Source organism: Nannospalax galili, unplaced genomic scaffold (genome assembly GCF_000622305.1).
Source record: "Nannospalax galili isolate Female #2095 unplaced genomic scaffold, S.galili_v1.0 scaffold556, whole genome shotgun sequence".
Lineage (NCBI taxonomy): Eukaryota > Metazoa > Chordata > Mammalia > Rodentia > Spalacidae > Nannospalax > Nannospalax galili.
Window position 1 is genome coordinate 490860 of NW_008338253.1, and position 382 is coordinate 491241.

A 382-nucleotide genomic window follows, 5' to 3' on the forward strand; every position below is an offset into this window, starting at 1 on the left:
GCCAGGATAGATAAAGGCTCTTCCAGACAGTAACCCAACATACTACTGGAAACATGAACAGCAGACCCCAATTCTATCCAAAGGAATACTCACAATGGATTGGCGTTGATAAGGAACAGCTGATCTTCCTGGAACAGGGACCTCTGGGGGACTAGATTTACCAGAAGGGCAGATAGGGGGGAATGGATGGGGGTGCTGACAGCACAGTGGACAGTGGCAGGGATAGCAGAGTATCGAGGCTCTAGTGGGAGAGGAAGGCTGTCTACCTGATGAGTTTGTATTCATGCTCAGATGCCGAGGAGCTCAGAAGGTGGGTGACTGTGACCAGTGATAGTCATGTATATAGAGATTAGAAATGCATGTGAAAACGTCTCAATGTCAA